Source organism: Heloderma suspectum, chromosome 8, assembly GCF_057233095.1.
Source record: "Heloderma suspectum isolate Gila_16-S chromosome 8, 16-S_ref, whole genome shotgun sequence".
NCBI lineage: Eukaryota > Metazoa > Chordata > Lepidosauria > Squamata > Helodermatidae > Heloderma > Heloderma suspectum.
This window is the reverse complement of record NC_139465.1, coordinates 43,378,636-43,392,440: the sequence shown is the minus strand read 5'-3', so window position 1 is coordinate 43,392,440 and position 13,805 is coordinate 43,378,636. Positions and strand designations below refer to the sequence as shown.

The following is a 13,805-nucleotide window of genomic DNA, read 5'->3' as shown; positions in this document are numbered from 1 at the left end:
CCGTTTTGCCCACTGTATCTAGATTCTCCTTTAAAACCAGACACTCTTAACTCTCCCATTTTAACTTGGAGGCTTCTAGCATTAGCACAGAAACACCTATACATGGTATCCCTCCAGAGATGTCTCTGGCATTTGCATCTTCTGCTATGGCCCTTAGACCTCTTAGACTGGCTATCATGTTTCACCATATGCTCCTGGCTTATTCCCTCCCTGTTCCCATTTGGGCAATCAGAAACATTTTCATCTTCATCCCCTAGGGATGATTCAGCCCAAACCAGATGCTTCCCAGCTCCTGTCGGCTTTCCTCCAGGGTTCAGTTTAAAAGCTGCTCTGCCCCCCTTTTTATGTTTAGCGCCAGCAGTCTGGTTCCATTTTGGTTCAAGTGGAGCTGTCCCTCTTGCACAGGCCTGGCTTATCCCAAAACGTTTCCCAGTGCCTAACAAATCTGAACCCCTGCTTTCTACACCACTGTCTCATCCATACATTGACACTCCTCAGCTTCGCCCGTCTTGCTGGCCCCGCGCAAGGGACAGGTAGCATTTCTGAGAAAGCCACCTTGGTGGTCCTGGATTTCAGTCTTCTACTTAGCAACCAGAATTTGGCTTCCAGGACCTCATGGCTATATTTGTCATTGGTACCAACATGGACAACAACCACTGACTCCACCTCAACACTATCTACAGCCTGGAAGCTCCTCCTGGTGAGGCTCTTTCCTGACCCATTCCTGTCTTTTCCTCCTTGCCTTTAAGAAGCACCTGAAGGCCATTCTACAAGCTGGGAAAAGCTGGCCTAATCTTATGCACGTGTAACTCCCATGGGGTTTGCAGGCACAGTGCCAAACCAAGTGTACTTGGAAGTCCCAGCTAAGCAAGTCGCAGTCTGGTCAGTGTATGGAAGGGAGACTACCTGGAAACCAAATGTACTGAAAATAAAATGAAACCAAGTAACTCTCACTGATTTCAGTGGGGTTTACACCCATGTACGTGTGCACAGAATTGTAGCTTGAGACTACAGCTTACCTGGGAATACTTCTGAGTAGACATGCATAGGATCACACTGTTGGTAGAGGATAATGCTATCAGTGGCAAAATATTCCCTCCAATAGTAGAAGCCATGAGCCTCTGTGTACTAGTTGCTGGGAACACAAGGGGGGTGGGGGTGCTATTGCACTCATGTTCCGCTTGTGGGCTTCCCAGGCTGGGTGAACAGACTGCTGGACCAGGGGGCCTTCCTAACGCTCTTAGCGCATCTTTTCCTTTCTTCACCCAACCTAAGTTGAATTCTTATGACTTTTCAGTGTGGTTTTCTTTTATTTTATCGTTTTATGCAAAGCACCCAAGCTGCAACTGAAGTGCAGATGGATGTATGTGCCAGCACATGCTTTTTATTCAGCCTTGCTCTTTTTTTCTGCAGGATAACTTTGAGCCGCTCATTAGAACACAGTGCCCAAGGGTTGCACAGAAGGAGGCAGCTGGGGCAGACTTTTGCTCAGGATTCGGCAAGGGCAAGGTAAGGCTATTGCCGAGGGAGCAAACGCCAGTCAGTGGCCCACTGAAGCAAGCGGCTTGGCCTGGAGCAGCTCCTTCGGTGCCAGGCAGCGTTTGCTCTGCCTCCGTAGACGCTCTCCATACGGCTCGCATTTACAAATACCATCAATGGCATTTCGAGGGAAATAGAATAAAAACCTGTTTGTCTGGCTTGGCTCATTCCCTGAACTTGCCGGGCTTGTTCTGCCGGAGTGGGGACAAGGCGAACCAAGTGATATGGAAGGAGACGGCATACAGCTGGAAGCCAGGAGGAAGGTGCCTAAATTACTGCCTAAATTACCACACGCACTCCACAGGGGGCATACAATGTAGAACTGGGTGCCTGTGCAAAGAGAAGACGACCGGTAAATCAGCCTTCCCTAACCTGGCACTCTGCAGATGTGTTGGACTGCGTTTCCCATCATTCCCAGCCAGCATGGCCTTAGGCTGCCTTAGCATCTGAGGCTTGGGGAGAGGAGAGGGTGGGGTGGGGAACCTCTATGGGCCAGACTAGACCCACAGGCTGGAGGTTCTGCATTCATGCCTTAGATATACAAGCTTGCCTGGCTGCTCCTCTCAGAGAAAACCAGGAATGGGGAGGGTGGGGGAGTCCAGGAGGCTTGTCTTGCAGCGCCAAAATCTCACTGTTATCTGCCAAAGAAGAATCATCTTTTGGAATTGAGCTCACCTCTATAGCTTCATCTACATGGAAACAGAATGAGAAGCGCTTTCTGGTTATATCCAGATTTTCATGAAATCGCCTTGGTCTGTCAGGGGCACATGAAGCAAGAAAAACGGAATATGCACTCCTAAAAACCCACTTTCATGGGTTACACAGCTCTAGAAACCACCATACTTTGGAGTTGGGTGGGCAGAGAAGAACTGAACATCATCAACCCCGTAGGTACTGCTCAGCGAAAGAGAGGCTTGTTCCCCACCCCGTCCATGCTCCCCTGCTCAGGGAAGTTTACTGGAAGTGCTGAATTAAACCCTTGTACTTTACCCTACACCAGTGGTTCCCAAACTTTTTGGCGCCAGGGATCGGTCCAGTTTTTCCATGGACGGGTGGGGGGGTTCCCGCTGGCGGACTTCCGGCCGCTGGGACACAAATGGCGTCCGCTATGCAGATGCCATTTGTGTCCCTATTCTTTGCACTAATCAGCTACGTAAAGATTTATGTAATCTATTACTTGTAGAACAGGGATGCAAATGGTGTCCGCATAGCAGATGCCATTTGTGTTCCAGCGGCCAGAAGTCCACCATCGGCCAGAGCTGGCTGGCAGCTCTGCGGACTTGTCGCGGAGCAGAGCTGGCCAGGGCCAGCGAGGATTCCGGGGGGGGGAAAACGGATAGCCTCTCCCCCCCTTGCGGACCCCCGTGGACCCAAGGTAAGGGAGTTCCACACACCCCTGTGGCCTGGTTGCTGACAGGCCATGGACCAGTCTGCGGCCCGGGGGTTGTGGACCCCTGCCCTACACCTCTCCCTTCTCATCCACCACTGGAATATTGTGAAAGATTAAAAAATACTACGCTATTCTGAATGGGAAAAACAGGCTGCAAACTGTGAATCGGTAAAGCAGCTACTGCGCTATTGTGGATGCTTGAAGCAATGTTTCGATACGTTGATACTGTGAATGAGAAAAAGAGGCTAGATGTTGTGAATAGAAAAGCAGCCCTCCTGCGAATGGGGAACAACAGGGAATCGGGGGGAAGGAGGCAGGCCCACCACTTGAACATGTCATTGCCAGGTCACAGAGGCACACCCAGGACTTAATGCAGGGGACAACGACACTGCAGCAGAGCCACATTTAAGGGGGAAAGACGCACTAAAAGGACTTTCTGAATTGCGCCTTTTCCAGAGGAAAGCTGTGGGGTTACTGCGGATTGGCAACAACGTCACCTGTTGCAAATGACCCTGATGTACTGTCGCTCCAAACTAAATTGGCTGTGTAGACTGGGCTCAGGAATACGGGGGGGGGGGGGTAGTGTCAAGGGCTCCTTGGCGGCCTCTTTCAGTCTAATCCAGTAGCCAAGTCCAGACACAGACAAAGGGATTCTTTTCAAAGCTTTATTCCTCTTTTGCAACTTAACAACTCTACTGTTAGCAACTAGATATGAGCAGCAGAGTACTTATGCCCTAAGTGGGAACAGTTGGTCCCCGTTTGAAAGGGAATCACTGGCAGATCCCTGAACTTATGGGCTAGGGAGAATCCCTCCCCTTTTCCCTTGGATCCTCTGGGCGCAACCGTTGTTTGCGCGCCAACCGGGCACTACGCCTCCTTTCCGCGCCCTCCATTTGGCGCTGCTCCCTGCGCCGGCGTCGCGCGTCCATCAAGTCTGCTTCCCGCACCCTGTCACTCCCAGGACTGCTATCTAAGCTAGGAATGCTGGTGGGAGGAATCTCCATCAGCTGTTGGCCCTGGGAAAGAGGAGCGCGCTCCTCTCCCAGGAGCGACTCCTCTTCCTCAGAATCAGAACTACTCTGGGATTCTATGGGCTCAGTGTCCACCCTGACAGGTAGTCCAGGAGGCTTGTCTTGTGGCACCAGAATCTCATTGTTAACTGCCAAAGAAGAATCCTCTTTTGGAATTGAGCTCAATTAGGGCAAGGCTCACAGATCCATAATATTGGGGAGTGAAAAAGAATCCCAACCAGCACAACCTTCCCTTCATATATTTATTTACCACATTTGCATCCCCTCCCTTTCCTCTATAGAGGGTCCATAGAAAGTGGCCTTATGCCATGTGAGACCACTCGTCCATTTAGTCCAGTACTGTCTGCTCAGAGCTTTCCTGGATCTCAAGCAAAGGAGGGGTCTCTCTTATGAGCTGCTACTGCCTGTGAAGATCCTTTGCACTGGAAACACCAAGGATGGAAGCTGGGACCTTCTGTGTACAACGCAGGTGTTTCATCCCTGAGCTCTGGTTTTCTCTTTACAACAATCCTGTAAGGTAGGCTGGCCTGAAAGACAGCAAGTGTCCCAAGATCTCAAGATCGAGAAGGGATCCCTGGCCTGCCTCTTCCAAGGGGAATACTGTATCAAGCTTGCCTGTTCTGCTGGAGCCATCTGCTTTGAAGAGAGGGGTTGATCTGTAGTGCAGGTGTGAATGAGCCTGCCTTGTGGGGGTGGGGCTGTTCTTCATGACTTTCTGGAACATTCTGAGGTCCTGGGAGGGTCTTCTCAGTGTCGACTCCCTGGCTCTGGAATTCCCTGTTGAGAGGGGCTACATCAGCCCCCTCTCTGTTGACTTCCACAGGCAGGCAAAGATGTTTTTAATCAGGCAGGCCATTGGCATATAAGCTGGTCTGTTGCAGGAGTTTTTAATTGGTCAGGTGTTATTTATTTCTTGAATTGTTTTGTTTTTCATTGTGTTTTTAATGCATTTGTTGTTATGCTTTAATTAAGAATTAACTTCTAATCTGTATTTTATTGAGCACTATTTCTTGACAGAAAGTTGGGATACAAATGAATTAACTGAATAAGGGCACGATCCTACAGGGATAGCCGGCCACCTCTGAACTTGAAGGCGACTGATTATCCAATGCAGGGTGGGTGGAGTGCAGAGGGGATCTTCTCCTCCACACTCTGGCTGCCCTACATTTGCAGCTAGATGGCCAATTTCAGCTGTCTAGCCAGGGCAGCTCGGAGCAGGAGCAGGGAGGCCAGATAGGAAGCATTGTACCGGCGCTTCCGCCATCCTCTCCCCGCCTCCAGGAACGCCCCCTTTTCCTCCGCTCCCGCGCTGCTCTAACAAGCACAGAGCCAGGGACAAACCGCAGTGCCTACGAGGTGGTGGGGGAGGGGGAGAGGAGGCAGTTTTCTGGGAAGCAACCTCGGAGTGCTGGCTCTGAGGTTGGCTCCCGGAAAACAAAAACTCCATTGGCCCTCTAGCTGCTGTCTAGCGGCCACAGTATTGCGCCCTAAATAAACAATTCCAGAGCAGCAGATCTTAGTATGTAAGGAGAGAGCACTGTATACTCCCAGAGTAGGGAGGCTGCCTCATTACTGTGCCCTGGGGCCCATTGCCAAGCTACCAAGGGTGGTCGAGAGGCAAGGAAACAATTGCATGACTATTCCAACATGAGCACTTCGTTACCCAGGTGTGCTCAGGTGGCTCTTCCTCCAGGCAAAGTGACTCTCAAGCCAGCAATGGTGATCAAGGCATTAATTCTGCTACCGGAGGATGGGGGACCATGAGTGAAGCATCCAGCAGCCACATTTCAGCTGCCACTGGAGGCTGAAAGCTCCGTATTACCAAATCTAGATATGGGAGAAAAGACTCGGCATGTCCTTAAGTGCTTGCTCTAGTTTCACAAACACAAAGCTTTGGAAAGACCTGAGCCGCAATTCCCACACTGCTGAAGCTTGCCCCGAAATGTGAATGATAATGCACAATGCAAGACTAGAAAGTATATAGTCTGCCTGCCCCCCTCCACAAAAGCTTAAGAAGACAGTCCAAAAATGCGTATTTTCCACACAAGAATTGGAAATGTGCTATTGATGCCATTCCCACATGACATCTCTATGTTTCTTGTGTCAAAGATGCGCACAGAAAGATAATCAAAGAGGAGAATATGGAGCCATCTTGATATGTCAGAATGCACCAGAGTTCAAACAGAGCAGGGATGCTTCTCCTAAGGCCTGGTTGCTGGCAGTAAGAACTGTAAGCTAAAATACACTGGCATTTCTCATATTTTGGCCACACCCCTTTCCCCTTTGACCCCACCCCCTCTGCCTTCAGCCCTGACCACCACTCAAATACAAGCCCGGAGACTTCTCTGAACTTAAATTTGACCCTCAGGCTGAAAGACGTTCAGCACCTCTGCCCTTCAGCCATCTGCCCATTTCCATGGCGGTGAGCTACTCAAGGCTGAAGAGTGGAGGAAGGAGCTAGAGTTGGCCTTCCCGATTTGAACATGGCTCCAACTCCCAGGCAATCCAGGGGTTACTCCTGACCCAGCCACAAATATCTGCAAGTGCAGCCTGGGGTTTTGCTTGATCAGAACTGCACCTGGCCTGGTGCGAAGTCCTGCTCCATTTCTTCAACAGCTTCCCAGCCGTACTACCTGCTCCTGACTCTGCTTCTCTCCCAGACTGGCTACAACCTTGGCTACTCTTCACCTCCTCCACTCCTGTTCTCCCTTGTACTTGTCACGCTAATCCGTTTGCTTACCCATGCTCTGGCAAGCTCCTACTTCTGGCCTAGGATGCTTCTAAGCAGAGGGCTCCTAGCCAGGGCTGGCCCAAGGTATTTTGCTGCCTGAGGTGAAGGACAAGATGGCACCCCATCCCATGTACAGAATCCAGCTGGACTGGCAGTTGAAACTTACTTCAACAATGGAGAGGAGGAGGACAATGTAAGTCGCCTTGGGTTCCTTGCAAGAGGAAAAATGGTGGGATATAAATATAACAACAACAACAACACTTAGGATGGCATAGTGTCCTCCACCACACCTGAGAAAACAGGCTAGTTTATGGGACCCAGGAAAGTTTGTGTGGCATACACAGCTCTGTCCTTCTACAGGAGGAAACAGCTGGGAAGTTCGGGAACAACAACCAGGAGTCTGCCACTGCTGCCCCCCAGTGTCTGACGCTGAAGGCGATCACCTCACCCTGCCTAATGGTAGTGCCGGCTCTGCTCCTAGCATTAGCAGTCAGAAAGCACTGTGCAGCTGTTCTGTCTTTTTCTCCTTACCACATTTTCTGTGTTAAGGGGAAAAAATGGAAGAAGCTGTAAGAAAACACAGGAGAATGAAGAGTAGGAGATTACCTTATTGGGACCCGCCGCTTCCATGAATGAGGCAGGGTGATGGTGACATAAAAACCTTGACTGGAAGCACCCCAGGTTTTGGCCTTCTTCTGAACCTGCCTCAGCACTCCACCTGACTAAACTCCAGTGCCAATCTGACTGGGGATCACACTTTAGCACCCATCACTTTGGCTGCCTACTTTTTATTATTTTATTGTATTTATTATATTTTTAATCCTCCCAATAACCAATGTTCTCTGGGCAGATTATAAACAGTTAAAAATATAAAATACAATACCAATATGTAAAGGAATACAATACAATACAACAAACAGTGCACAAATCAATAAAACGGCCCTAAAAATCTGAAACTAGGTCTCTAAAATGCCTGGGAGAAAAGAAACATCTTTGCCTGGCACTGAAAAGATAACAGTGCAGGCACCAGGCAAGCCTCTTTGGAGAATTCATTCCTGAAAGTGGGGTGCAACAACTGAGAAGGCCCTTTCTCCTGTAGCCACCCATCTAGCTTCCTTCGGCAGGGGCACCCACCGGATGGCCTCTGAAGATCATAGAAGGGTCCAAGCAGGTACATACAGCAGGAGACGTCCTTTTACAACCGTAGACAACAAAAAAGAAAGGAAGTTTAGGTTCAGACGTTCTCAAGGCACTTAGGTTCAGGAAACCGAAAACTCTCTTTTTAAATTAAAGGTTCGCCATCACCACTACCTTATACTGCCCATGTAATTCAGGAACATCTTTTGGGGGTGGGAGGTGCGTGTGTGTGTGTGTGTGTGTAAGGGGGGATTAGCTAATGTTTGATTAATTTTTAATGATATGTTTAAGCTGTATTTTAAAATTGCTCTTTCCATATGTCTTTATCTATCCTTGGTTCCTTAAAACTATTTTTAAGATGTGCTTTAAAATGGGTTTTAGTGCATTTGTTTTTATTAGGCATAGCACCCTGAGACTTTGGCTATACGGTGACTCATTGTTGTTGTTGTTCAGTCGTTCAGTCGTGTCCGACTCTTCGTGACCCCATGGACCATAGCACGCCAGGCCTTCCTGTCCTGCGCTCTCTCCCGGAGCGTGCTCAAGTTCATGTTCATTGCATCGGTGATGCTATCTAGCCATCTCATCCTCTGCCGTCCCCTTCTCCTTTTGCCTTCAGTCTTTCCCAGCATCAGGGTCTTTTCCAGGGAGTTTTCTCTTCGCATTAGGTGGCCAAAATATTGGAGCTTCAGCTTCAGTATCTGTCCTTCCAATGAGCACTCAGGGTTGATTTCCTTTAGGATGGACTGATTTGACCTCCTTGCAGTCCAGGGGACTCGTAAGAGTCTTCTCCAGCACCACAGTTCGAAAGCATCAATTCTTTGGTGCTCAGCCTTCCTTATAGTCCAGCTCTCACAGCCATACATTACTACTGGGAAAACCATAGCTTTGATTAGACGGACCTTTGTCGGCAAGGTGATGTCTCTGCTTCTTACTATGCTGTCTAGGTTTGCCATAGCTGTCCTCCCAAGGAGCAAGCGTCTTTTAATTTCATGGCTACAGTCACCGTCTGCGGTGATCTTGGAGCCCAAGAAAGTAAAATCTGTCACTGCTGCCATTTCTTCCCCTTCTGTATGCCAGGAAGTGATGGGGCCAGATGCCATGATCTTAGTTTTCTTAATGTTGAGTTTCAAACCAGCTCTTACACTCTCCACTTTCACCCTCAACAAGAGGCTCTTGAGATCCTCTTCGCTTTCTGCCATTAGGGTGGTATCGTCTGCGTATCTGAGGTTGTCGATAATTCTCCCGGCAATCTTAATTCCGACCTGTGATTCATCCAACCCGGCGTTTCTCATGATGTACTCTGCATATAATTTAATTGAATCCTTTTTAGAGACTGATCAAGACTGGTAAGGCTATCTGTTTTTGGACAGGCATGCTCCCACACTTCGCAGATTAATTAATTAATTAATTAATTAATGTATTTCTATATTGCAGAGATGTTGAACCGCTTTCAGCCCGATGGCTGATTTCCATTTCAGAAAAGCTCTCAGTGGCCACATTCCAGTGGTGGGTCGGGGCAAAGTCAATGGAGGGGGGCAGAAATACCCCAAATGCAGCTTAAAGCTATTACTGCCAGTAACTAAGCCCTAGGAGAGGCATTTCAACTGCCCAGCCAAAGCCAACCAAGCTGTTTACAAAAATATCAGGAATAAAAACCATAATCAAATAAACGCATAGTGAAACATGTAAAAATACCTTTAAAACCATAACAGTTTTTATTTAGCTCTTCATCCTCACTCACTTCAGCACTGATTTTTTGAAATTGTATTTTGTTGCAGTCCTTGGGAGCAGGACTCTCACTCTGCACAAGATCATTCTGCACATCCATCGCACAGGCACTTGTCACCGCATGAGATGCTGCACGAGAAAAGTGCATTAAAAAAAAAAATCTGGAAAGCTCCCCCAGAGTCAACACTGATGTGTTGTTGTTTTAAGTCAGGAAGCGCAGTTTTAAAACTGTTGCAATGAATCTTCCACTTCCACTGATCTCATTATTGGAAACGTAGGTATGCGGAGCAAAGTTTGCAGAAGTGTCGAGGTGCAGCGTTGCTGGGGAGGCAACGGCATGGATAATCATTAGCAACACGGTACCGATGCTGCTACTGCTCCATATTTGCTCAGGCGTCAGACCTGCAGGCTGCCCCACCCAACCCACCTGTGCCCAAAAGGGGAATCCACTTTCAACCAGCAGTTCAGCTATGTATTTTTATAACACGACTAAGGTTAATACACAGTCCTATGCATGTTCAGACAGAAATAAGTCCTACAACTCCCAGGATGCCGGGAGTTGTAGGACTTATTTGTGTCTAAACATGCTTAGGATTATGGCCCAAATGGTCTTATGGGAGTTGGGGGTGGCTTTAGACAGCCACGTGTATTACTTGCATTGTGAAGCACACAGAACATTTCTCTTTGCCTCCCCCACCCCTCGTTCCAACCATCACTCCATGGTTTACAGCAGCTTCTATACTCCTTACACGTTAGAACACCCACAAAACTGTTTGCCATCCCTGATTTAAAAACATATATGGTTCAAGCACGTGGAGTTTTGCATTTTAAACACATGTACGTAGTCGCATCATCATGACTACAGCAATAAGATGGAGTTTAATTCTGCTGCCCTCATCACCTGCCACACTCTGGGTGGTCATGGGGGGGGCAGACTGCAGGGCCCTGGACTTAGCCCTAGTTACACCACTACTCTCAACCAAGTAACGAAGGGCCAAACGACAGGACGCAACAGTGCCATGACAGTGCCATGCCGCTCTGCCCCAATCTTGGCGCGGGGGGGGGGGGTTTACACACACACACACACACACACACACACAAAGAGTGGGTTCGCACAACATGATAAGTCATGGTAGGTTGAGAGCCTTGTTAGTGTCAGCGTGGCTTACCGTGACCTGCAAGCCTGGCCCGGACGGGTTGCTACACAAAGGACACTGGGATAGATGCAGTGAGCACGATGGAGGACTGAGGGGGAAAGAAGCCACGCCAACCCACCAAGTGCCATGGGTTGCTGAGGAGGAAAGAAGTTGTTCAGAAGTTGTTCAGCAAGCAAGCAACCCGCTGCAGCTGATTCTCCAGGGTGGCGTGAGGACCTCCCAAAGGAAAAGCACAGCCAGGAGGCTGCAGTCTTGAACAGAAAGGGGGGGGGGGGGGAGAGATGCAGGTTAACCCATTCCACACTGGGGGCATTTTTCTCCTGAGAATCACACATCAGCATGATCTCCTACTTTGTTTTATTTCTTACTTGAAAAAATATATAATGTTGTCTGGGGTGGGGGTTAAGCATGCCCCCAACCCAAGGTACATTCCTAACTTGTCCCTCAGAGGGAGAAAATAGAAGATTGGGGAGGAGCTGAGTTTTTTGAGCAGAGATTTGATGAGAGGGGAAAGGATTAGCCAGAATCGTGCTGGTCTTCCACTCCGGACTGCAGACTCCAGCAGCTGCTCCTCTTGAGTGAGTAAAAGGGAAAGAAACACTGGGGCAAAGTTGCACGCAACATCCCCACACAGTTGCTTGGCCCTAAGGATGCAACGCCTGAATATTTGTTTGTTAAAATAAACTAACGGCTACACAGAGAGTAAGAGACAAGCCCTTTCCCAAAGACGTACAATCGAAGCCCGTGATCCTCAACTTGGTGCCCCATCAGCCTGGCCATTGGCTGGAAAGGCTGATCTCCGGGCTTCATCACGCAGAGCTTTCATCCTGCGATTCAGATTGCTCCTTCACGGAGGTTTGTGGGGCTCTTTACATGATGCCGTGACCCTGCCGTGACCCTCCTGCTCTAAGAGTGCGATCCTATGCATGTTTAGCAAGGCTGGCTGGGGAATGCTGGGAGTTGTAGGCCTTTTCTCTGTCTAAACAAACATGCATAGGATTGTGCCCTAAATGCCCTTTGTTCTGTTTTTAAATAGATCGCAGATAACAAGCTATCAAATTACCCCACTGTGTTCCGCTTCAGTTTCCTCCATGAAAAGACTTAAAGCTGCAAGGAGAGGAGCGAGATCAATGAAAGATAATGGAAGACTCGGATATGGGGAGAAGGGGGCGGAGGAAGTGCATGTAAAGGGAGTCAGTGGTGATCCTGCATTTAAAACTGAAGCAGAAAGCCCCACTTTAAATGCAGGATTTTAGGCTGGTGTAGAAATGCCAAAGTATAAACATGCCATAACAGGGAAGGATAAGGAAGAGAAAAAAGATCAAAATTTACAGAGCCAATGGATCAGTTGAAAAGTCTACACACCTTCATAAACTACTACTGTTATAAGCTCAGCCAAGTACCATCTTTTCTGATAAAAGAATGTTGGCAATTCAGGGTCTTGGCACAAAGAGAGATCAATGAAAGTTACTGTGCACACATGCTGCAAGCATCACTACTGAATTGGACCAAAGTTCTATCTCAGGGGTATGCTGGCAGGGGATACCTAGCCTAGCATTCCATTTCCAGCTAGGCATCCCCCTTTGTCCCACCCAGGATAAAGGTGACACCTTTCCCCTATTTGTTTCCAGCAGCTGCCATTTGAAGGTATACTGCTTGCAAACCTGGAGGCTGTACTTAGTTGTGTTGCCTGATGCACTTTAACAGACTTATCCTCTATTATGAATCTTCCAATTCTTTAGTAAGCCACCACCACGTGACAGCAATTCTATAAGTTAGTTACGCACATACACATGAGTATATCCCTTTTTCCGAATTAGAGAGCTTCTTCTCAGTTCTAAGGATGCTTCCAGTCTCTTTCTCCACACATCCCCCCACTGCAACTTTACTGAACCTCACACCGTTTGCTACCAAATTAGCAAAGATGGCACAGCAACGTTAATGCAATAGTATAATCTGGTAGTATCAAGATCTCCAATAGAATCAAATATCTGTGCTTGGTTGGTGCCTCTTCTGGGGAAGGAAGGACCACAGTTTGGGCACAGCCATAATAATAATAATACATTTTTATCCCACCTTTCCTCCAAGGAACTCAAGGCGGAGAACGTGCTCCCCCTCCCAACTCTGCACAACAACCTGCGAGGTAGAGTAGGCTGAGAAAGAATGACCGGGCCAAGGTCACCAGTGAGATTCATCACTAGTGGGGTTTGAACCCAGGTCACCCCATCCCTAGCCCAGTGCTCTAACCACTACTCCACACTGGCTCCCTTTGAGCACAGCCAGGCAAGGCTCCATTTCCGAGGCTCCACACGCGCTCACAGCTTTAGCGCTGCCGCTCTCCCCACACGCTGGGTGCTTCAACCAGCCCCACTGGCACGCCCCGGTGCACAGGGGGCACAGACGGTGTCCCCAGAGCGGCCCGGGCAGTGCTGCTCCGCAAGGCTAGCTGCCCCTTCGGGAGCCCGGGGTTCTTCCAGGGTTGCGGAAGAGAGGGGCCCGGGGCCGAGACTGTGCGGACAGGCCCGCTCCCCCGCCCCGCCTTCCGCCTGTGTGCCCGCCCAGCGCGCCAGGCGGGAGAGCCGCGGCTGGCTAACATTTGGGGGGCGGAGGGCCGGAGGTGGGGGCGCCCCCTCCCCTCGCCCCGGGAGCAAAACGCGTGCATCCCCGCGGCAACGCTGCGGGCAGGCTAGGCTGAGAGTCGGCGGCCGGCCCAAAGGCGCCCGGGGAGCTCCACGGCCAAGCGCGGGCCCAGGACCCGGATCTCCGGCGTCCCGGTCCAGCGCCCTCGCCGCGGCGCCGCGCCGGCTCCTGCAGCCTTCCCTGCCACGCGCGCGCCGCAGGCCAAGACGGCTTCCCCGGGGCTGGCGCCCTCCGGACGCGCCGAGCCGCGCTCCCGTCCTTCCCGGGCAGCGCGGCCAGCTGGGAGCGGGGGGAGTCGCAGTCCGACGCGGCTGGGGGCGCCAGCTTGGCGAAGGCGGGCCAGCGTCCCCGCTCTGGCCCAGTGGCGGCTCGGGACTCCAGCGTCAGCGGGGCGGCGCATCTGCTCCGGGCTTCGGCCAGAACCACCGGCCTCAGAGCCCGCCCCTCCACGG

The 13,805-nt window shown here is 50.1% G+C and overlaps 1 protein-coding gene across 1 annotated transcript in view; it reads right to left on the bottom strand.

Moving 5' to 3' along the window:
- The window catches only part of FA2H (fatty acid 2-hydroxylase), a 113,595-nt gene that overhangs the window by 99,139 nt on the left and 651 nt on the right, over nucleotides 1-13,805 (bottom strand). The gene's annotated exons all lie outside the window — the stretch shown is intronic.